Raw genomic sequence first — 24,395 nt, forward strand, 5'->3', positions numbered from 1 at the left:
CAGTCGAGGGGCCTCCAGTTCAGTCACTGTATCTAAATTGGCAGGGAGGTCACGGCGGAGCAACAGGACTTTCTCCGCAAAAAAGCTCGCAAATGCCTCACAGCTGTGGGTCGAATTTGTGCTGTATATGTAGGTTGGCTGTATATGTTTGCATTGACGATGCTTTAAATAAATAAATAAATAAATAAATAAATACCACACACACACACCCCACTAATTACAGCTGACTTGAAAGCGCACAGCCCCAAACCGTGTCTACAAACAAGTGCAAAAACAAAACACACCATAGTGCTTTGAGTGCAATGAAAGTACAGTCTGAGGCATACATTATGTTTCACTCTAACAAGGCCCTTAACTGCTGAAGTGAGAAGGCAGCTGGGTTTTTCCTGCCTTGTACCCTATACATATTTATTCCTGGAATTGTTCTTGCTCACTTTGATCTGCAACAACGCTTTACATAGCTGCGTTAAAATCAAGCCTATCCACCCAAGTGAGTATGGCCCACAAAGGAATGGATGAACATCCTATTCTTTGATGCCTGCCTGGGACTTAAAATATGGAAAGGGCAGCGGCGGGGGTGTGTGTGGAGAGGCTTCTCAAGCATCTATTGAACCATGCCTGCTCCGCCCTCCAAAACCCAGCCCAAAGTATAACAAATGCAAGAACTTCTAGGCCTCTAAATATTTAATGTTCGGATCTGCAATAACAGACCATTTTTAAGAAGCAGAATGCAGCCATACAGATGGATAATTCGGAGGTACAGACACTTTGTTTTCCTAGCCAAGTCAGACGAGGCATTTACAATAAATAAAAACCAGCTGCAATTTAATTACCTAGTGCTCCTACAAAACAAAGCTGGATGAAGCTGGATTTTTTTTTCGGGGGGGGGGGGAGATGGTCAGCCTCTAAGGGCTTCAGCATTACATTATGCATTGGCACGGAATGCTGGCACTGTTAACTAGTGTGATATTTAACTTTTGGTTTAGCCATCATGGGCAAAGTTCTGTTATGGTGCCAAGTGATGGGAGTTGGGGGGGGGGATCGCGGATGGAATCTGCAGCACAGCCTGATCTGCTCTTGTACTTCTAACAGCCTCTCGATTTGCAGAAGTCAGCAAGTGAAAACTCCTCACAGCCAGAAGATAAATATTATCACTTGCTTACATCTGGGAACCTTTGGCTTGAAGGGGAGAGTACAAATTCAATAGATAATACTAGAAATATTGAATGTGTAGCTGTGTGTCGTGACAGAATCACAGAGTTAGGGAGACCAAAAGACGAGCTTCAGCAAATCCTTCCAGCAGGCAAAACCATCTGCCTTAACCCACCCCCACTTAGACTTATAGTGCACCAGTTTCTAGACTATGTCCCAGGACCTCTTCCGAGTCAGCTTGCTCCTGTGTGAAGTTTTACAAATGCACATTTAGGGCAGTGTAACTGGCTCCCCCTCACAGGGTGCTGAGCCGAGGGGGCACCTTCCGATATGATACAATACAATATAATACAATCTTTATTGTCATTGTCCCATACAGAACAACAAAATTGAAACATCTACATAAGACATTCAAAAACCAATAAGCCTGCTATCCCAACCTGGTTAGCCCCCTAAAAACTCTGATACCCCATTTTAAAATACAATATAGACTCCTTAGGTAAAGGGACCCCTGACCATTAGATCCAGTCGTGACCGACTCTGTGGTTGCGGCACTCATCTTGCTTTACTGGCCGAGGGAGCCGGCGTACAGCTTCCGGGTCATGTGGCAAGCATGACTAAGCCGCTTCTGGCGAACCAGAGCAGCCACTGAAATGCCATTTACCTTCCCACCAGAGTGGTACCTGTTTATCCACTTGCACTTTGACGTGCTTTCGAACTGCTAGGTTGGCAGGAGCAGGGACCGAGCAACAGGAGCTCACCCCCATCGCGGGGATTTGAACCGCCAACCTTCCAATCGGCAAGCCCATGAGGCTCAGTGGTTTAGACCACAGCGCCACCCGCGTTCCTAGAGACTCCTTACACTGCGTTTAAAACCAAAATCTCATTTGGATAAAAACTGTTTCTCAGACAGCTAGTCCTAGTCTTTATGACCCTGTACCTTCTTCCAGAAGGCAGAAGCTGAAAGAGATCATGCACTATCCTGTGCTATCTCTGCAGCTTTCTTATGGCACCTGGAAGCACAGATTTGATCCAAGGTGGGAAGAGTGTACCCAATTATTCTCGTCACAGTCTTTACAACCCTGGATAGCATTGTTTTTTCCCTGACCGTGCAGCTCCCAAACCACACACACAGATCATCAGTCTGCCTCCTTCTCAAGGCCTAGCAAGCACTTGCTTTGGGAAGGCGGCATGAGGGATCTGGAAGGATCCTAGAGTCCTCCTGCCTCTTCCCAAAACTTAGTTAATGCGTGCCCAGATTTGGGAAGAAGGGAGGGCTCTAGGCCCTTGCCAGAGCCCTTACACCTCCTTCCCAAAGCCGGCTAAGAGAGGTGCCATATTGCCCTGGGTTTTAACGCAATCCCAAATGACCATTTCTCCCCCCCCCCCTTGCTATGCAGACTGTTTTGCTCCTTGGGCAACTGAACATTCGGAGCCACTAGACCAGCTCAGCCAGTTGGTGTCAGAGGTTTTTACTGCCAAATGTCTCGCACAAGGAGGATGGATGTAAGAATCATTAACCTTTGCACAAGTATAATGTAGATCAGAACGATAACATTAGGCACCGGCAGGAAATACTAAACCTATGTAAGTGCCACTTGGTGACAGCTGCCACTGAAGCGAGCAAGGGCCAGCTATTTGGAAAGTCACCTTAGCTGGTAAAGCAAGTGTGTGCTTTGAGAATCTTTCTGTCTTCGTAGAGAGTTGTCTTGTGTTGTGGGAAGGCTTTCAATGGCAGTAAACCTCTGAATGCCAAGTGCTGGGAATCACAAGGTGCAACAGCACTCAGGTCTTGCTTGTGGGCTTCTGGTCAGTCACTGTGAGAGCAGGATGCTGGTCCATATAGGCTGTTGGTCAAATCCAGCAAACTCTTTTTATGTTCTTGAGAAGTCACTGCATTGCAATGCAGGCATCAGCAGGTTTAGAGTTTCTGGGGCAGGGGTGAGGAACCTGTGATCCTCCAGATGTTGTTGGACTCCAGCTCCCATCAACCACATCAAGCCTGGCCAAGAATGATGTTTGTTGCAGTCTAGCTGCACCTGGGAGGCCCAGATTGCCCAGTCCTAACATAGGGCTTTTGAGCCTGACATGGCCTCCAAAGCTCCAATGAATCCTTGCTTATCCCCTGAAGTCAAGCTACCCTGAGGGCAGCAAAATTGGTGGACGGGCCACAATTAAATCAGGACTTAACCTAATTAAGTCAGGACTGGCTCCTCATTGAGCGGGGAAGTCATAAAGTATCCTCTGGTGAGTCCACTTCAATGTTAGTTACTCCTGGTAAACTTACCTGCTGGTGGCAGTTTCCGCAATGCTCCCATAGGCACCAATTGGTGGCCATTTTTAATTTCCCACAATGCCTCTAAGAGTGCTGTGTGCTGGAACCAGACCTGAATTGCATCATCTAAATATACCAATGCCTTGAAGTATCTGGGTGACTCAACAATACTCCAGTGAAATGTGTGAGAGAGAGACGGGGTGGAATATCCTAGAACCAGAAATAACCCACCAAAACATTTTCTTTGTTTGGTACTGTCCACATGCCCCCCCCCTTATATCTATTGTTTTATTTTTGTCAGCAGCCCAAGTTAAGAAATACAGCCTCGGAACAGTCTTCTGTTTCCCTCCAATCAATATCACTTTTATTACCGTAGGTTTCTGCTGCCTCTGATAGCTTGTTAAGTTAAACCCCACTCCATGCTCAACTTCAGAGACCTGAGCTGCAATCCATAAGCCATTCTGTGTGCATGTGAGCCCTGCTCATTGCAGCAGGCCATGTTACCATCAAAGTGCTTTGAAGACTAACAAGTGAAGCCAATTACGTTTTCTCCAGACCAGAATTTGAAAGCGTTTCCCTTAGCTGTCAAAACACAAAGTGAAAGTTTATCTCACACACGTATCTCGTTGCCTTTGAAATTAGGTTTTTTTCTTTTCTTTTTCTTTTCTGCTTTCCACCTCAAGTGGATAAGTTTGAAAGACCGGTTTGGTGCAACCCCAGAACCACCTTACTGGGAAACAAGCCTTGTTGAACCCAATGGGAATTGCTTCTAGGTAGACATGCATAGCATTGAATAGCATATCACTTTTTTTTTCTTTTTTGCATTTCTGAAGTCCATAATTTCATTTCCATCATTGGCTAGAATATACAAAACTAACTCAATGTTGGCTTTCTTCTACTTTCTGTCATATATTGTTACTAAAAAATAATAATAGCACATTCCAGACTAAAAAGAAGAAGTCTTCTTAGGTTCATTTTTGAAATTGAAATTCACTGGGCCTCTTTAATTTTTTCTCAGGAGGCGATTTCATGCCACAGCATGTACAAGTTCACAGGCTCAGCCTCTGGCACCTATAGTTGTTTTTATGGTATATAAACAGAGTGGGATGTGCTCTCCCGATGCTGTCAAACTCTGGTTCCCATCAGCCCCAGTCAGTATGGCCAGTAGCCAAGGATGATGGACGTTGTAGTTCAACAATACCTGAAGGATACCATGTGGGTGAACCCTGGATGATGTGTAGATAGTTTGAGTTATACAGCTCCTGGGAAGTTAGGAGAAAGGGGAGATATGAATGTTCTCCATGAATCTTTGGTATTTGCAGGCCAGGGACATACCATATTTATCAACTTCTTGTTAGCAGCTTTATTATTATTATTTACAAGATCCACAAACATCTCCACATGACTCGTATTGCTTCCATCAATCTAGCCACTCTAAGACTTTTTGTACCTGACAAGTTATCGCTTAGACCAGGCATAGGCAAACTTGGCCCTCCAGATGTTTTGGGACTACAACTCCCATGATCCCTAGCGAATGGGACCAGTGGTCAGGGATGATGGGAGTTGTAGTCCCAAAACATCTGGAGGGCAAAGTTTGCCTATGCCTTGCTTAGACTGAGCCACCTGCTGTATCAGGGCAACCTGTTTTGCCAACATTAAATGGGACTTTGCTACTTGCCTTCGTAGAGCAGGAGAATGCAAAGGTTAAAGACAAAGCTCTCATACCAGTAATAGGAAACAGAGCCTCCCTGGGCGATTGCCACTTACTGCTCAAGCAGCTTTATTTCGTCAGCACAACTACTTTATTTGTATGCAGCCTTTTGCCTAAAAAGTGACTTACGGCAACGAGAATCGTAGAATTGTAGCATTGGAAGGGACTCTGAGGATCATCTAGTTCAACATGCTGCAAAGCAGGAATGCGTGTCTGGAATTGAACCTATGACCTTGGCGTTATCAGCACCACACTCTAACCAACTGAGCTAACTGCCTTGGATGGAATATATCATAACTGTAAAAACTAACAGTTGCAAGAATCATTTCATAATAACAGCAATAACGAAACAGCAACATATGGTAAATACAACAGCATGCAAAAAAATAAAATAAATACTCAGTGTTATAAACGTAACAACATTACACCTCCTGGCATCAGTAAAAAGAACAAGTCTGAACAGTTTCATTTTGTTCCAGCCAAGTTACAGGGAACCAGGCAGAGGGCCTTCTCACTAGTGGCACCCGCCCTGTGGGACGCCCTCCCACCAGATGTCAAAGAGAAAAATAACTACCAAGCTTTTAGAAGAAATCTGAAGGAAGCCCTGTTTAGGGAAGCTTTTAATGTTTAATAGGTTATTGTATTTTAGTGTTTTGTTGCAAGCCACCCAGAGTGGCTGGGGAAACCCAGCCAGATGGGCGGGGTATAAATAAATTATTATTATTATTATTATTATTATTATTATTATTATTATTATTATTGGTTCAAACCCTACCTTGGACAAAACCAGTGCTTTTCTTATAGAAATAAAGGTGGTGGCACACACTATGATGTTGTTACAGTAAATGCCACACATTTAATCAGCGCCTTTATTGTAGGGGGGGAAAGGTGCAGGGACTCCATACCTTTGAGTACTCCCGGGGGGGGAGCAATGGGCAAAAGATTCCTGCATTGCAGTGGGTTGGACTAGATGACCCTCATGGTCCCTTCCAACTCTACAATTCTATAATTAGCCCCCAGTCTTTTATGTGGGACTCTTTAGCCATATTAATTTTGCTGAGTCCCAAGTTGGCATAACCATATAGCATTCTAGGACAGGGGGGAAATATTCACAATTTCATTTAACATCATAGTGCTTAATCATCAAAACTTCTAAGTGTGTTGCATAAAATATGCATTAAAATTACAGGGGGGTGGGAATCAATGTTAAAAACAGGTTAGCCTGCTTTCCCCCTCCCCCCCCCAAAAAAATAAAACCAACAGTTTTAAAACATACATTATAAAGTAAAATTGCAGATTAAAATACTCGTCAATTTTATGCATCTGGGTAGGCTTGCTTAAACAAGCAAACGAAAAGCTTTGAGCAGGTACAGTGAAGGTGAGTGCCTGATATTAATAGGCAGGGAGTTCCAAAGTCTAGCTGCCACTGCCCTGAAAGATTGATTTCTTACAGATGCCAAAGGCATATTATGTGGCACTTGCAACAGAGCCAGTAACAATGTACAGACTCCAGGGAGCATCTTCTTCCTTGCGCTGCTCCCTTTCCAAGCCTGCTTTCTCTGTTTACTGAAGCAGAGTGCCGCTTCACTCCTGCTAATTGGCTGCGAGTGTATTGGCACAGCCCTACGTCCTTTTTTTCTCAAGTCTTGCCCATTCACTCTCTCTCCCCACCCACCCTATCCTCTTTCCCTTTTTTTGAATTGTGCATCTTTGGGGGAAAAGATGAGTACTTCCATTCTTAGTGCTTCCCAATTTGGAAACCGAAATTAGAGCGTATGCATATAAAAATAATCTCTCGGGAAGAAAATAGCTCCGCAATTACTCGAAGCCTGCAAATTGTGCTGACAAGCCACAATTAAAAGGCCACTGCAAGGACGGGCAGCAAACGCAATTACTCACTTAACCCTATGGATAGGGGCTTACAGTCTCTTTTTCTGGGAGCAACCATTTGAATGCCCGGGGGGGGTGAAAGCTTTTTCAGCACTCCCATTATAGGCAACCTGGGAGGGGGGGTGCATGCTGGTAGTTGGCTGAGCCAAAGGCAAAAGTGGGGCAGAGCAACTGATATGGCTGCTCCCTTTCTGAAGTAGGCTACATTTGAGCCATACCAAAAACCCAGGGGTTCCTGCCTACAGAGACATGCCCACTCTCCATTCAGGCAAGGAAGTAGCATGATCACAGTTCAAGGACATTTTACGGAGGAAAACGCATCCAATGAAGGCATGGAGCAAGGCTATTGAGGAGGTGACTTATGGAGGGGGTTGCAGCGATCACACAGGGTCCCTGGACGTTTCACCGTCTATTGATCCCTGTGCCACCACTTTATTTCTCGCTGCCACCACCCAGGCCCTACCTGGTACAATACTGGGTCCAGTCAGGGTTAAATTGGAACATAAACTTCTGTTTATTTATTGCAGTTTAACAAGTGTGTGGTTTCACAAACGGTATCAGTCCATTACAATCATGGGGTGCCTATCCAGACCTATAACTTCCGCTACCTGCTCTCACTCACTAAAGCACCTCTCAGATATTTACTTGTCTTCCTAGCTCCTAACTGTTCCTGACTCAGCTTATTTTGCTACACTAACTCAACCTACCCACAGACTCTATCCCAATTCACTCCCACTCCAACCAACCACCTAACTCTCAACAAACTCCTCCTTCACCCCTCCCAGAGCTGGTTTTATGGTCCCTATGACTCCACCCCCCTGGGTTCTGATTGGGTAACTTGTTTAACTATTTCACCTCCAGCACTCTCATGTGTTAACGTCACAGGAGTGTCATCTAAGTAGAGTCTGACCAAGATGGACCTGGAGAGTTGCATTTGTTCCCTAGGTTCTGCACCCTTGGTCTAATAGGATCTGCACAGAAACATCACATGGCAGGACAGAGTCTCAAAGGTGTGCTCTCCCAAACCCACATTCCCAGCACGTTCACACTCCTGTCTCAGCGACACTGTCTACACTGGCTTGGTCATGTCCACAGAACAGAAGATGGCAGGATCCCCAAGGACGTGGTCTACAGGGAAAGCAGGCCCATTGGCGACATCAGCCCCGCCGTGTGGGAATCCCTTGCAGATGACCCCACACAGTCTGGAGGCAGACAAGATAGGTTGAGCATCCATAGCAGTGACCAGAGGAGAAATGACCGCTGGGAGGAGAACAGTGAGAAGAAACAGCATGGTGCATCTGCAGCAGCACAGCCAGACGTCTTCATCTGCCCCAGCTGCAACAAAACATGTCTCTCCTGAATCGGTCTCTACAGCCACAGCAGGCGCTGTAACTCTCCAACAGTATGACTTCACCCCAGAAGGAGCACTCTTCTATTGTCTCCCAAGACAGACGGATGCCAGTCAACACAGGATCACAGGAAGCTGCCTTATACAGAGTCAGACTGTTGGTCCATCTAGCTCAGTATTGTCTACACTGTCTGGTAGCCGGTCTCTAGGATTGCAGACAAAGAGTCTATGCCAGTTCTACCTTGAAGATGCTGGGAGTTGAATCTGGGACCTTCTGCATGCAAAGCAATTGCTTTGTGGCCCAGCTTTGGCCTTCAAAGCACACACCCACACCCACAAATACCATGGAGGGACCCTAGGAATACATTGCTGCCATCTCAGATGCTGCCAATCCTTCTTCAAGAGGTTTAGGAAACCAAAACAATGGCAGAATACTGGAGGCCTGTCAGCCTTTTCCAGATTGCATTCCCCTGTAAGATGTGGGGCTGTAGTAATTAAGGCAGGGGGGACCTGTCACCTGTGACTCAAAACCCTTTGCGATTCCACGGGTTGCCCCTGCTTCCTATTCCCCGTCATTAAAATGTTGTGCCTGCTGCATACACAAGATCCTCTCTGGATGAGTCACAGCGCTGTCCCCTGTTTCTGGATGTCTTTGCCAACATTTTCCTCGAATGACAAGTCCTCATAGAGGGCCATCGGTGATCATTCCACTCAGCTAATCTAAAATGAACAAGACATATACTTAAACGAACCCACGCAGAAGTAATCTGAAATCAGCATGCTATGGTGGTGAGCCTGGCGGTGGCTTGTCTGCTCCCAGGCTGTCATAGGCGGGCTGGTTTACACACCACCTTCTGCCATTTTCCCAGGCTGGCAAAACGACAACACGGGGATTATTATTACCATTTAAAGCATCTGTGCTGCTTGCCAGAGCAGATATTGAGAGCCAGTGTCCCTTCCGGGTGTCCTTGGACTCAAACTCCCATCAGCCACCACAATCAACAGTTGGGAAGTTGAGATTTATTATTTCTGGATAGGTTCGGCTAACAGGTCCCATCAGGTGAAGGATTTTCACATGTGCAATTGGACTTATTCCTCCCCTTGTGTGTGCCCCACACCCTGCCCAAATCTGCTCCAGGGGGTCAAGGGGACCACTAGGGAGATTTAGGGGGCATACACGTGGAGGAGAAGGGGAGGTAGTCCACCAACACCTGGACAGCAGACTGAGTAGCAGGAGCGGACTTTAGTCTTCTTCTTCCATAATATGGCACCCTGTGCAAGGCCAAAACTTGGCGCCCCCAAATGGATCTTCTCAGTTATGGATCTTCACAATGTTGGGCCCCCTTGCTTGGCTGTGCCCTAAATCTGGCACTGCTGAGCAGGCCCATAGGCCCATCTGTTGTTGGATGTGCTGCACTTCTATCTAAAACTTTACTGTTTAGAGACCCAGTGGTGGTAAAGTGGTCAGAGTGTCAGTTTCGAACCTGCGAGACCAGGGATCAAATCCTCGCTGAGCCATGAAGCTCACTAGGCCAGTTGCTGCCTCTCAGCCTAACCTACCTCGCAGGGTGGTTACAGGGGTTGAATGAAGAAGAAGAAGAATTTGGATTTGATATCCCGCTTTATCACTACCCTAAGGAGTCTCAAAGCAGCTAACAAGCTCCTTTCCCTTTCTCCCCCACAACAAACACTCTGTGAGGTGAGTGGGGCTGAGAGACTTCAGAGAAGTGTGACTGGCCCAAGGTCACCCAGCAGCTGCATGTGGAGGAACAGGGAATCGAATCCAGTTCACCAGAATACGAGTCCACTGCTCTTAACCACTACACCACACTGAATAAAGAGAAGGTGTACCATGTACACCACCTCAACCTCCTTGGAGGGAGAAGGTGGAATATAAATACAATCCATCGATAACAGCAAAAATTAAGCATCTCCAAAATTAAATCCTAACCCCAAGACAAACTCTTAAACAATGCCCCACCTCAATACAGTAGTCTCTCTAGGCATCCCAAGCAGCAATTCCTGCAGGACTCACAGCCACTGGTGGAGGAAGAGGAGTGCGGGGGGAGTGCACCGCCCCCGGCAATGCGATCCCAGTAGGGTGCCATCGTGGCAGCCCCATGCTGGGCGCCCCGCCCCCGCAGGTGGCGTGTCACACCCCCAGGACATGTGCCACAGCCCTGCGGGTGGTGCACCAAGCCCCGGGATGCACGCCAGCCTGCCCCCGCCTGCTCTCCACCCCCCCACCCCCCGGTGCTGGAGCATGAAGCTCCACCACTGCTCACAGTTAAGGTGCAAGGTTCATACTGGAGTCAGCCAGGGTCCGGCTCTCATAGGCCAGGTGGACATAGACCAGGTCTTGCAGGAGTCACAGCAAAGATGGACTTGAGCTCAGGAGGTCTCCCCCGGCCTAGTCTAGTACTCTTACCACTATACCACACTGCCATTGAATGTGGTATCAGGAATTGACCCTGGGATTTCCTGCATATAAAGCACACATTCTTCCACTAAACAATGACACTTCACTTTAGTTAGGTGAATGTATTTTTAAATGCTAATTTCAAATAAGGGATAGGAAATACTCCGGCCGTTTCTGCCGAAGTGATCTTTCTATTTCAGGCACCAATTTAACTGATTTTCAGGTCAAATTTCAGTTGGTAATAAGAATGAATATTAATGGGGTGATTAGTTCAGTACTGACCAGGAGAGAAAACTCTTACAGCAACATGCCGGTTGTGGAAAGCTGAGACTGGTGATCTAACTTCTAATGCTGCTCAGCAAGTCAATGCCTCAAGCTAGAGCAGGAATTCATTATAAAGGAATGACCCACGGAATGTTGAAACCAACAAGGTCTTCACATATCATGGAAGAAATTAAGCTCCACTAATACAGGGTCAATAATCCAGGGTTAATTTCATTTTGCAGTGGTTCAGCAAGTGAGTGACCCATATCTCAAGATAATATTGAGGCGATAGATTTGGAGAGGATTTTTAGAACTTTTGTAGACCAAAAATTATTTCATCTGCAAACCAGCCATCTTGTATACCTTTAGCACATATACCTAGTGCAAAAAAATGTACCTGTCTTGTGTACACAATGGCTATGATTATGCTCAGAGAGAGAGAGAGAGAGATCAGAAGTGTTTTCTGATCTTCGTGCAGTTTCAAGGAATTTTACAGCTGAGAAAGTTGGCAGATTCTAGCTACTACCTTTCCTGCGCTGAAGCGGGGTTCTGCATGCCTGACCATCAGAAAACCTTTCAAATAAGGTACATTCATACACATCAGCTGTTCAGGATGAGGACAAATCACCATTTATTTGATAGGACTGTGCACACTGACCCATAGAGGCCTGTGGCTGTGGGAATCAAAACCAATTAACTTACTCAATTTCCATTGGCATGAACTGTCTCAATCAGTTGTCGAAGATGATTTCAGGCACCAGGCTAGCCCTGCCTTTGCTGACTGATTTGATTCCTGTTTCATCAATGCAGAACATCACATTGCTGCAGTCACTGAGTGATAAACAGCTCACCTACCCAGAAGTTAATTTGGCTCCCCCAATCAGCACTACATTGTCATGCCTTCAAAATGGGGATGGAGACCTCTGGCCCCTCGGTTGTTCCTGGATTGCAGCTCCCATCATCCCTGACTACTGGCCAAACTGGCCGGGGCTGATGGAAGTTGGAGTCCCATAACATCTGGAGGGCCACAGGCTGTGCACCTCTGCCTCAGAATGAAAGGCTTTCTTCAAGAACAGCACAAGCTGAAGATCCAAATTGTTTCCTTTAAATTCCTCCATCTGTCGGTCTGCCATAATTATATTCTATGTTTCTATCCTTTAAGGAAGTTCAAAGCAAATGCACATTTTGAAAAGAGGGGGAAAAAACTCCAGTGTACGAGAAAATGCAGAGCTGGTCCTGCCGTTAGGCAGAATGGGGAACCTGCCTCAGGCAGCCAATTTGGGTTGTCATGAAAGGGCAGCAAATTGCTACTTATTTCATTTGTTGTTGTTGTTGTTGTTTATTATTGTTCATACTTTTGCTGCCAGGGATGGGGGGGAGGTGCTTGTTGGATTTTCTGTTTCATGTGCCAGGATAGCATGACTCGCCTTAGGTGCTATTGACCTAGACTCATATTTCTTACACACCGATTTAGATTCCTCACCAAAGGAGTTGGTTAACAAAATATAAACACTCAAAAAGAAGTGGGGAGGCGCTAGGGGAGGAGTTGTCGTCGCAGCACCCCTTGGTGTGTGGAGTACCGCAGGGTGCAATCTGTTGGGATACTTGTCACCTCTCACCGATGCTTCTTAACATTTTTATGCACCCCCTTGCCCAGCTTGTCTGGAATTTTGGGCTGGGTTGTCATCAATATGCTGATGACACCCAGCTTTATCTGTTGATGGACGGCCATCCTGACTTGGCCCCGGACACACTGACCAGATGCTTGAAAGCTGTGGTTGGATGGCTGCGTGGGAGCCAGTTGAAGTTAAATCCTTCGAAGACAGAGGTCCTCTGGCTGGGTCGGGACGACATGGGGTTGGGGTGCCAACTCCCATCACTTGCGGAGACTCAGTTAGTGCCAGCGCCTTCCGTCAGAAGTTTGGGTGTAACCTTGACACTTTCCTCTCTATGGAGGCGCAGTTTGCAGCTACAGCAGCAACAGTTGCGTGCTAAGCAGCTGGTCCCTTACCTTTCCCGCCCTGATCTGGCCACAGTGATCCATGTGATGGTCACCTCCAGGCTCAATTATTGTAACTGGCTCTACGTGGGGCTGTCCTTGAAGCTGACCCAGAAACTCCAGTGGGTGCAGAATGCTGCTGTGAGGCTCCTTACGGGGTCCTTGCCGTGGGACCACATTCACCCAGTTCTTTTCCAGCTGCACTGACTCCCGGTGGAGTACAGGGTCAGGTTTAAGGTGCTGGCTTTAACCTTTAAAGCCCTATACGGCCTAGGAACCTCATACTTATGGGACCGTCTCTCCTGGTATGCCCTGCGGAGGACCTTACGATCCATAAATAATAATATCTTGGAGGTCCCGGGCCTCAAAGAGGTTAAAATGGCCTCAACCAGAGCCAAGGCCTTTTGGGTTGTGGCCCCAGTCTGGTGGCACACACTATCGCAGGAGACCAGGGCCCTGCAGGACTTGACATCCTTCTGCAGGGCCTGCAAGATGGAGCTGTTCCATCTGGCCTTCAGTTCGGGCCCAGTTTGACCCCCCCCCCTCTATGGGACCCTGTAAGTTTCCTCTTTGGCCCTTTTATCGGCTCATGTGGGACCAACATGGATAGCTGGCCCTGGTGAATACTTGAGGTTCCCGACCCCTACGGTTGTAATTCATGGGCAGTCATTTAATTTTATCCTGATTCTAATTTTTAAGCTGTATTTTAATCAATTGCCTGACTGTGTTTTAATGTATTTGATATTTGAGTCCAGTCTTGGCCGGGGAGGGCGGGGTGTAAATAAAAATTTACTTACTTCATAATAATGATCACCTCATCATTGAACAACAACAGAGGACAAAAAAAGAACATTTGGGACCCAGGTATCCAGAGCGAACAGTAAATGAATTTAGTGGTATAGAATCAATGGCTCCTTTAAATGACTTAAGTCACTAGTGGAACACGGAAGACAAATTACTCTTGCCTCTTGGGGCAGGGAGTTCTGCATGTGGCAGAGACGGGGAATCTCTGGCTATGCAGGCCCCCATGAAAATCATACATGGTACATATTGGAAAATGAGTAAAAAATATTTATTTTTAAAAGAAAATCATACATGGTGCTTTGCAAGCCCTGGTCAGCTGATAATCAACTTGCAAAGTGCACAGCACATCACCGAGGCTTGTATAGCAACCAATTCAGTGGTTGTCTGTGCAGACCTTTTCACCCACTGCATTGTGGGAAGTTTAAAAAGAAATATGTGAGTTGCTGCGTTGTATCCTGGCAACTGTAAGCCCAAGATACTCATAGAATGTGAAAACAACCTTTTGAAAAAGCCAATAAGACCTTAATATTGTCTTAGAACAATTAAGCAGCAATGTAACTAATTAGCAAGTCAGCTGAATTCTTTAGTGAATAACAGGCAGCTTGGAATACTGCAATTATGGTCAATATGTGTAAGTGGGGGGATATTGGAGAGTTGGAAAAGGTGAGGAAAGGGGATGACCACAATGATCAGAGGGTCTGGAGCAACTGCTCCATGGGGAAACATTAGAATATTGGGGTTATTTTATCATTAAAAAGAGAGTAAGCAGGGACATGATAGAGATGCATACAGCAATTCCTTTGCGCTACAGTCAATTAGCAAAAGCCATGACATGATTCCGAAGAACTAAGTATGAATGGATTTGTGCCTGCACCTTCTAGTAGAACTGGAATCCACATGGCTCTGTGTCGTGGTGTGTTCTGAATCCACAAGATTTAGCCGTAAGGATGCTTAAAGTGACAGAACACAAGAAAGTGTATGCAACAAGCTTTGTGGGGTATAATAGCACCCCTGGAATCACAGCACATCATTGTGAACACCACTTTAACTTCTGCTACTTCAGCTCTTGAAATATGCATTATTTCATGAGTGAGTTAAGTGCATCGTTTCAAGTCATTCCTTTAAATAAAAACATGTTTTTAACATTTATATTCAAATTCAATTCAGTGAGCATAGCTCAAAACCAGAGCTCATCTTTACAACATCTGCCTTGCATGCAGAAGGTTAATAATAATAATAATAATAATAATAATAATAATAATAATAATTTATTATTTATACCCCGCTCATCTGGCTGGGTTTCCCCGGCCACTCTGGGCAGCTTCCAACACAATATTAAAATACAGTAATGCATCAAACATTAAAGCTTCCCTAAACAGGGCTGCCTTCAGATGTCGTCTAAAAGTCTGGTAGTTGTTCTCTTTGACATCTGGTGGGAGGGCATTCCACAGGGCGGGTGACACTACCGAGAAGGCCCTCTACCTGGTTCCCTGTAGCTTTGCTTCTCGCAGTGAGGGAACCACCAGAAGGCCCTCGGCGCTGGACCTCAGTGTCCGGGTAGAACGATGGGTATGGAGATGCTCCTTCAGGTACATTTGTGTAGACACCCCTTGGTATTTGGAACATAAACATAGGCTTTTAGAGTTGTAGAGTTGGAAGGGACCCTGAGGATCATCCAGTCCAACCCTCTGTAATGCAGGAATATGCAGTTGTTCCATACAGGGATTGAACCTGCAACCTTGGCATTATCAGCACCACACTCTAACCAACTGAGCTAAACTATGGTTTCAGGCAGGGCCCATTCTCAGTCCTACCTTAAGATGCCACAAATTGAACCTGGGAGCTTCTGCATACAAAGCAAATGCTCTACCACTGAGCTATGGCTCTTCCCTATATGTATACAGCACCGTGCACAGGTCTAGATTAAAGAACCTGACATATGTCATACCTTTCTTTCTTTTCTTCCTCCCTTGAAGTTTCTCTGCCCAATTAGCTCAGCCTCCTGTTATTTGCCCTTCACCAAGCTGGCATTGACTGAACATTTTCTTATTTGATAACTCTTTTGATGCTGTCCAAGGCTATTCCCGTTGGGTTCTCCCAAACAGCTATTCCATCCCCACCCATCTTAATCAGACATATAATCGCTGAATGGCTTCAGGGTGAGGACATGAGAAGAGCTCTTGCAACGAGTGCTTAGAGTAAAACTGTCAAGTTAATTGCTAGCAGTGGCTTTAATGGGCAATGCCTTTGTTGCATTAAGCCTGCGTTAATTATTCCATTGTAGGAAGCTGACACTATAGTTTCAAAACTACATGTCAGTGGAGTAGCTGGAATCAAAACTCAGGCACCTGTCATCCATCTTTCCAGAATGTCAAAACTGTCTGCACCTAATGATAACATACCCAGTCTTTCCTCCACCACCTCCTGCAAAAAGAACCAATTTTATGAGAGGCTGATGTGCTCCTTTGTGTGAGTATTCTTTGGCATATCTTCCTAGCAGAAATAAAATCCCAAACCTTGTGGGACAAAAACTGTGAGCCAGTTGAGTGACTTGTAAACTAGTTTTGTCCTTCAGTGAGCATGGGTTACCTTTGTGCTAGGAATCGGTGGTGTGGTTGTCTGTGGTCGTGGGGGTGTGTGGTTAGAATATATTGGAGCTCTTGGCCCAGTATACCTGAAGGAGCGTCTCCACCCCCATCGTTAATGTGTGACATTTTAATGTATTTTTAATCTTTGTTGGAAGCCACCCAGAGTGGCTGGGGAGACCCAGCCAGATGGGCGGGGTGCAAATTATTATTATTATTATCCCACGTATACACACAGAAAATAGTAGATCTAGCTGAAAGACAACAAATGGAATGATCTCCCATCTTTTCCCTCTGTGCATGATTCTCTCAAACCTTCCCAGAGCCATTTACAGGAGCAACAGATGGGGGAAGCCACATTGCACATGCAGTCCTTATGCAGGGCTTCCATTGATGGGGCTCGCTAGGTGAATCCCATCCTGTAGAACAAGCATGGGCAACCTGTAGGCCTTCAGATCCTGTTGAACTTCAACTCCCACCAGCACTAGCCAGCATAGACAATAGCCAGGGATGGTGGGAGTTATAGTCCAACTGCACCTTGAGCGACGCAGGTCCCCCACTCCTGTTCTAGAATACATAACTGCGGTTTTGCTTTAGTTTTTAATATGGAAGCATTGACTACCCATGAGCTTTTGCTTAGGGAGTGAAAGCCGCATATTTACAGCTGCAAACAGGTATCAACGTAAGAGAGTGTGGCAAGATCAGGGAATCTAGTCCAGCATTCTGCTCTCACAGTGGCCAACCAGATGCCTATGAGAAGCCCACAAAGAAGACCTGAGAACCAAGTACTTGCAGATTAAGTTACATCATGCAAGAGAGTGTATTGAGAAAGGACTCATTCAGGTGTCCTACATGCCAGGAAATGAAATTCCTGCTGATCTGTTGTCTAAGGTTGTTAAGAGAGAACAACTTAAGGTTTATGTACAGAGGTTGCAATTGGGTTGAACCACAGGTACTACAGGTTACACAGAAAGGGGGAAGATGTTAGGCTATAGTTCCATTCCACCTTAAAAGAGTCAGGCATGATCGTTGTGTGTCCCATGCCTGTTTACTCCCAGCACTGTTCTCGTTGGGAACTTCCATTTTGTATATAGCTTTTGTTCTGGCTGTTTTCCTGGACACGGATGCAAGCAGTCATGTTTTTCCTTTGTTCTGATCTACGTTGACTAAAGCTGTAAATATGCTCTCGTGTCTAAATCTTCCGTTGTGGAAACTCTGCAAAAAGGGCGTGCATGAGTCTTGGAATGTATCTGAGGCTCGTGTCGCTAACTGACTGATGTTGTTCCAACGGAAGACTGGAGATCGTCCGGAGACGATGTGGAGGCCTGCCTGATGCCTCCATCTCCCTGGCAGTATCCCAACAAATAGTACTTTCCCCACTTGTGTTTCCCAGCCGCTGGTATTTTGGATTATTATTATCATTATTTGTTGAATTTAAATTCCACCTTTTCCTAAAAGGAGCTCTAGGTGGTGTACAAGGTTCTTCCTCTGCTTTTTTAATCTCCACAATAACCTTGTGAGGTGGGTTGGTCAATGACTGGCCCAAAGTTGCCCAGTGCACTTCATGTGGCTAAGTGGAGATTCGAACCCAGGTCTTCCAGGTCAGAGCCCAACACTCTTACTGTTACACCACACTGGCTTTCTCAGATGTATAGCAGCTTTGATACCAGAGGTGATACACAGCCATAAGGACCAGCAGTCATTGATACCTTTATTATCCCTTGAATTTGTCTAAACACTTTTTAAAGCCATTCAGGTTCATTGGTACATGTGGAGCATATGATCACAAGGGAGCTGTAGCCAAACCTGGTTTTCTGAAAAATATACTTCTATGATGCATAGGCGGGAAATGTGTGTCTACCTTCTTGGATTTTAATGGTATGTTAATCATCATCATCATCATCATCACTTAGGTGTGCACCTAAAAGTACTGTGAAGAAAACCAGTGTGTTCCAAGCAATTATGGATGATTTCCGCACACAAAGAGGGAGGAAAGCAATGCCTCATTGCACTTGGTGTTGCAAAATTAAGCTTGGTCCACCCAACCCCAGCTCCTCACTCTGCACAATAGAATCCCATGCAGTGCTTTGAATATTATCTTCTGATAAGCACCCAGTTAAGGAGTTCTATAGGGAACCAGTTGAGCATAGCAGGCTGGCTTTAAATATAGAACCATGCACAAGGGTGCCATTTTTCTCCTTATCCAGAACAGTTTTTGAAGGTTTTTTTCTTTTTCTTTTAAAAAAAGGACATGCACATATGCGCTTCTGCAGGAAAAAAACCAGATAAATTTAAAAGGCCTCATTGCCTTTAAAGGGACAGGAAGCAATGCAGACTAATGCTAGGAACTGAACTAATTTGAAAACTAACAAATCGGAAATTTCAGCCCTCATATCTGTTTTTAGGAGAAGTGCCCCAAGCATACAATGTTAATCTTCAACACACCAGAGATATTGTTTATATTTATTTATTTATTTATTTATTTAATCGTGACTTAACTTATTTTTGAGCGTTTTCAATCAGTCTACTCTGAGATGGATTTTGTCAGCCACCATCCATAATGGTGAAGTTGATTAGCATAAGCTCTGGGGGACTTACAGCAATCGAAATAGTAAAGTCAATAAACCACAAAACAATAAAATCAGCGTACAGATTTCAGCATAAAGATTTCACCACCAGAGAGTAAAGCAGCACAGAACAGTACTCTGCATCACTAAAAATATGCAGATCTAAAGTGCAGTGTTGCCAACAAAGATCCGTATAGTTCACGCTATGGTTTTCCCAGGAGTGATGTATGGAAGTGAGAGCTGGACCATCAAGAAGGCTGATCACTGAAGAATTGATGCTTTTGAATTATGGTGCTGGAGGAGACTCTTGAGAGTGCCATGGACTGCAAGAAGATCAAACCTATCCATTCTGAAGGAAATCAGCCCTGAGTGCTCACTGGAAGGACAGATCGTGAAACTGAGGCTGCAATACTTTGGCCACCTCATGAGAAGAGAAGACTCCCTGGAAAAGACCCTGATGTTGGGAAAGATGGAGGGCACAAGGAGAAGGGGACGACAGAGGACGAGATGGTTGGACAGTGTTCTCGAAGCTACCAGCATGAGTCTGACCAAACTGCGGGAGGCAGTGGAAGACAGGAGTGCCTGGCGTGCTCTGGTCCATGGGGTCATGAAGAGTCGGACACGACTAAATGACTAAACAACAACAAGTGCAGTGGCTTCAGAAACTACCAGTTTAAAATGCTAAATGCTTGTCCTACTCTTTCGTTTCATCACAGAGTCTGAACAGTTCCATTTCTTTTCACAAAAACTCTAGTCGCTTGAGCAGTGAGAAGTATTTTGCCTCAAAGGAACATAATTGTGATGTTCTTATTGTCTGAGTGAGGTCAATAACAAGAGCTTGGCACTGCAGGAGTTTTACTACCAACTTCTGTTTAAAAATTGCCATGAGGTGTGTGCACTGCCAAGAATATGCTCCCCGTCCCATTGAGGGTCAAAGATCAGTCTAAAAATAAAAAAGCAGTCAACAACCAGCAAGGCTCTCCAGTTCGTGAGACCAGCGGTCAATGAATGAAACCATGTAGGACAAATACTCACCGGACTCAATAGCGGACAGAGCCTCAGATCAAACTCTGAGAACTTCTAGCAAGCAACGAAAGAGACAGCAACACCGGGTTGGAGCAGATGAAACTCAGGGTCCCTACAATTCCACAATTCTAAGCTGGACCTGGGTGACTATGCAAACATTTGGTACAGAGAAGTTCCTCTTCCACCTCATGGTCAACCTCTCTCAGCAGCAACAGCAGCAGACGTCACGCGGCTACCCGGCCTCTGTGGACATCAGCCAGGAGCCCCTCTACGACATGGAGAGCATGGACTTCAACGCCCTCAGCATGGCCACGCAAACGGCCATCGCCGTGGCCATCTCCCTCCTGGCCCTGGTGCCCTCCTCCTGGTCATCATGATCTACCGGAAGCACCGCAAGCGGAAAAAGGCCAAAAAGGAGAAGAACATCCTCTACGTCAACGACTACTCGGATGGGCCTACCACCTTTGCCCAGCTGGAGGAGTACCGGGATGAGAGGGGCCACGAGATGTTCGTCATCGACTGCAACAAGCCCCTCTTCGCCACCTACAAGGACCCCCAGGGTACAGAGAAGTTGAAATTGCACATGAAATTCAGGGGAACAATCCCCCCTCTCCTGCCAAATGCTAATTGTAAAGCTTAAATAATGCCATGGAGAAAGTAGCTTTCTAGAAGTTGGTGTAGAGTAAAAGACAGGCATAGGGGTGAACTTCCAAGTTCAGTGTGAACTTTCCTTCCCTGGAGCTTCTTACTGAAGGAGCCCACCTGCCAGTCTTTCGAATTATAGTGGGACCAGAGAGAGAGTGTGTGTGTCTCCTTATTTTTGAAAGGTCAGTGGTGCAGACCCTTGCATAGAGAAGGTTTAGGGTGGTCATGCATACATTATGATGAAAGGAAATTGCCAATAGGGATGGGTGGGTGGATCTGTCAGATTCAGTTATCTCAGTTTCTCATTATTTTTCCTAATCCTAAATTCAGTTCTCTGCATTTCTGCTGCAATTTGTTGGACTTGGTTTTTTTAAAAAATATATATGAAAATTCGTAAGCAATTTAGTGTGGATTTCTGCTGCACACATTTTCATTTGCAGTTTTGGCATACACACACACACACACACTTTCTCCTAATATAATGCATTTTTGTATGTTCTTTTCATTATTTTTTTATATGCACACTTTCCCCTCAGACATGCCTTGCAAACCTCCAATAAGTGCAGATTTTGAAGGATGGCTGTCTTTTGCTTCTCATGTTGTTCTGGAAAGTGCAAATGGGATAGATTTGGCTTTACATGCAAGCTGAAACAAATTCCTCCCCTGTCTGTAACTACCAGCAATAGATAACAAAATATGGGGCATAGATTTGCATAGCATTTGCATATGCTAATGTATATGCACAGATGGAAATTTGTAAATCATTACTATCATTGAAAAGAACTGTGGTGCATTCTGCCATAATGGGGGAGACTGTGAGTAAGTGAGTTGTGTGCCTGCTCTATCTGCTGTTCAACTACTACTTAGCGGTCAAGGAGCAGCTTCAAGGCTCTCCCTTGTGGTCCTTTATCTTTAAACCCAACCAAGATCGGACAACTTTTCACATAGAGGGCTCCTACAAACAGAGATCTGTCCTCTGAGAAATCTTCACACTGAGATTGTGCTCTGTAAAATAGGATGCACGGACACCCTGAGTAGGTCTTGGGTTGAGTTCTTGACATCTCTGTGCACGACTGTGAACATGGCAGTGGTGTGTTATCAAAATTAAGCTTGACATGGAGAAAGCAGACTGAGAGATGTTACACTTTTGCTTTCATAACACTGTCAGAGCAAGAGGAAAAGTTCTGGGCTATTCAGGAGAGATAAGAGGAAGTACTTCTTCACATAACTACTGAATACCAGTTGCTGCAAACCACAGGACAGGAGAATGCTCTCATGATAGGCTGCTTCTTGAGGATTTCCTTCTAGCATCTGGTTGGGCACTGTGAGACCAGAATGCTGGACTAGATGAACCATTGACCTGACCCAAGCAGACTCTTCTCATGTTCTTATGTTACTGAAACACAATATAGTTTATAGCAAAAAAAATGCCATACTTGATAAGTAGGTACCCTTCATATTGCAATAATTATTCCTTCCTGCTTATGTGGATGAGAGAACATGCTTTTGCCTATAGAAGATCCCAAGTTTGCCACCTGAAATCTCCTGTTACTATGGGGCATAGGAGGCAACTTCAGGGGGCCATGGGTGCTTTGGCACCCACAATAATATCATCATGGGAGCTGGGCACCCACAAAGTCAATGAGGCAGCAGGCGGCGGCAGCAGTTCAGCTCCGCCCTCCACAACCAGCGAGCAAGGCACCCTTTTCTGGGGAGGGGGCTACAGATGCGCAGTCAGAGTCTCTCTGCCTCAGAGCCCGAACCCCTCCCAGCAGAAAAGGGTGCCTCAGTCACTGGGGAGAAGAGGGGGAAGAGGAGCTGATGTTGGCCATCACAACACGGACATACGACGTCACATGCACATTCCTGCACATAGTGGATGTGACATCACCTGTGCAGGCATGTGAATATGATGTGTTATGGTGATGGGCCCCCACAATCCTGAGGGTGATATGGCACCCCTGCTATGGGCAGAGAGCAGGTAATGGGAAGAACCTCTGCCTAAGACTCTGAACAGCCATTCTAAGTCCAATTGGACAATACAGGGCCAGATGATCTCATAGTTCAGCTTGTCCCAAGGCAGCTTCCTATGTTCTACAATGTGCAGAAGTGGAATCTTGGAAGCTCTGTTAACTAAATTAGCAAACTGCTACTGCTGATGCTGCTCTGAACATGGTTCGGTGCTGTTGGAAGCTACAGGTGTCCCTTATAAAGCAACTAACCATAACTGGATGCTTCCATGGTTGAAGAATGGGGTGTGTGCCTCTGTGTGGGTCTCTTAAACGGGAAAGAAGCCCGTGGTTCTGAATATTCAGCGTTTCGCAGCCTCAGCTTGGGAAGATGGCAAATGACATAGTGTCAGTAGCTCACTTGCATTCATAGTGTGTTCTCTGCAATGGGTATTTGAGCTTGGCTCATTTAGTTTCTCCAACATTTACATGCTCCTAATGCACTTAAGGGGCACATTAAAGGAGCACAGGTACTATATCAGTCTTGTTAGACACAGAGGCTGATTCCTCTCAAGCACTACATGCGCCTAACAGCTATTAGCAGCAATGAAAGTGCTATGATTCCATCAGTTGGTGACAAGACATCCTTTCTCCAAGACAACTTAACACAGTAGCATGCGGGTTCATCGAGGCCTGCTAAAAAGAGATGCCTAGAGGTGTTTCACAAAGGCTTTGCATCACGGATGGGGAGCTTGAGGTCACCCAAATGATGTTGGACTTCAACAGCTCCAGCCAGCAAGATGGCATCCATCTGACTTGGAATGCAATGGAGGAATGTGCTTTTGGAGGTGAAGTCAAAGTGTTGGGAGGTTGCAGCGCTTGCTGTGGCTGTAGAGACCAATGTAGGAGAGACATGTTTTGTTGGAGCTGAGACAGATGAACACATCTGGTTGTGCTGCTGCAGATGCAACAGGGCGTTTCTTCTCCCTGCATTCCTCCCAGCGGTCATTCCTCCTCCGGTCACTGCTGTGGAGGCACAACCTGACTGAATGTCATCTGCAAGGGATTCCCACATGGTGGGGTTGATGTGGCCAGCCTTCATGTCAGATTTGTAGACATCTTTGTAACACAGAGTTGGTCTGCCAAGGGGCCTGGGGCCTGAAGTCACCTCCCCATAGAGCACATCCTTGGGGATCCTGCCATCTTCCATTCTGTGGCATGTTGGGGATTATGTGAGCTTTAATCTAACAACATCTGGAGGGCTATAGATTCCCTCCTACAACACACACACACTTTGCAAAGTGTGAGCGTGGTCAAACATGCGGAGTGCTGGGGGTCTCTAAAACCAGTGAGTTCTCACTCATATTAACGCTTCACTCCCAAGTTTCTTTGCAGTAAATACAGGTACTGACTTTCCCACAATTCCCTCACAATCTCTGGATAAACATTGTAAGAGATCCCACTCCTTCAGGGCTTGTTTCCGTGACTGCTCTCAAGTAAGGGAACTCAATAATTTGAATTATGAACTTCTGACGAAAGCCGAGTTTCCATGAAATTCATGGAAAATACTAAAACAAGTGGCTGGTTGTTCAGGAAAAGACACTTGTTCATGTTTAAAAACTAGATATTCCTTGGAACTGAAAATATTGGGGACCCCAGAATATTGAATCAGGTTGGGGATCCCAGAATACTGAATCAAAAGCAATCCTACAATTGGAACATTAAGTAACAACTATAAGAGGACTCAACATACATGGAATT

At 45.6% G+C, this 24,395-nt stretch overlaps 1 protein-coding gene and 1 non-coding gene across 4 annotated transcripts in view; one reads left to right on the forward strand and one right to left on the reverse strand.

Moving 5' to 3' along the window:
* The window catches only part of BEGAIN (brain enriched guanylate kinase associated), a 153,488-nt gene that overhangs the window by 14,397 nt on the left and 114,696 nt on the right, over nucleotides 1-24,395 (forward strand). The window lies entirely within an intron of this gene.
* On the reverse strand, nucleotides 15,573-15,642 carry TRNAI-GAU (transfer RNA isoleucine (anticodon GAU)). Its single transcript has one exon. It is a non-coding gene; the product is annotated as a tRNA-Ile (tRNA).

The sequence above is a fragment of the Podarcis raffonei genome, chromosome 1 (genome assembly GCF_027172205.1).
Source record: "Podarcis raffonei isolate rPodRaf1 chromosome 1, rPodRaf1.pri, whole genome shotgun sequence".
NCBI lineage: Eukaryota > Metazoa > Chordata > Lepidosauria > Squamata > Lacertidae > Podarcis > Podarcis raffonei.